Source organism: Apodemus sylvaticus, chromosome 16, assembly GCF_947179515.1.
Source record: "Apodemus sylvaticus chromosome 16, mApoSyl1.1, whole genome shotgun sequence".
NCBI lineage: Eukaryota > Metazoa > Chordata > Mammalia > Rodentia > Muridae > Apodemus > Apodemus sylvaticus.
In genome coordinates, this window is record NC_067487.1 from 9,403,193 (window position 1) to 9,404,307 (window position 1,115).

Consider the following 1,115-nt stretch of genomic DNA (forward strand, 5'->3'; position numbering starts at 1 on the left):
CCAGTGAGCACTTGCTTGGGTGACCCTAGGCTGTGTGACGTTTATCACTGGACCTGAAGCAGAGCCGTGGCCTGTGACATGTGAATGGTCCTGAAAGGAAGCTGGAAGAGCTTAGTGAGTACCCTGGGAGAGCTGGTTACAGGGGCAAACCCAGAGCTCCCCTCTGGGTTTGGAGAATGTGCTGATGAGCCTGCGAGTCTGTGTGTCAAGAAGTCCTTTGTGTGTTTGTCACACTTGCTCTTGGTGATGCCAACACAGTATTGGAGATAACAGGAAGACTGGAGACCAGGAGAAAGCGCCAATGACAAGGGTGTTAAACTTACTCCGTCAAGTCTCTGAGGGCATTCTTCTGTGAATATAACCAACATCTGAGCAGTAGTTTTGGTTTTCATTCATGTAAAAGAAAACTTGGAATTAAAATTGGACAGTCATGGGACCAAAATAAAAAGCCATATTATAATAGCATTACAGCTGCACATGGTTCATACAGATTTTAGTCATACTTTTCTGTACACACAAGCCCTGTGGTTAGTGTATATCCTTAGTGGATTCCCAGGGTTGTGTGTTCAAAACATTGCTTCCAGATAGAGGAGGAATGATTTACAGTTTACATATTCAGTTTTAATTGTTTTAAGTATGGAAATTTAATAATGCATTCTTTTTGGGTAGGCACTCTACTTTTTAAGTTCATTGATAATAATAGATTTTATTGTGAAAAAAATACAGGGCTGGGGAGTTGGTTTCGTGGTTTAGAGCACTTGTTCTTGTTGCAAAGGACCCAGGTTTGACTCCTAGCACCGATATAGAGGCTCACCGCCTCCCCAAGGAACCAGCACCTCCTCAAGGACCAGCACAGACACCACGAAGGCAAGATACTCATACACATAAAATAATAAAAATCTAAAATATTTTTTAAAAAAAAATAAGCTATCACACCAATGTTCCCTCTGTTAGCACAGGGATAAAGCTGAATATGGGGTGGGAATATCTGATAATCATTGAAGGTAATGCTGATTTAGATGATGCAGGGGCTGGAGGACAAACATTGCTGGTATTTGTGTGGTTAGTGTTTTCTATTCTTAGTGAAATAGCAAAAAGGTATCCAGCATGATAAT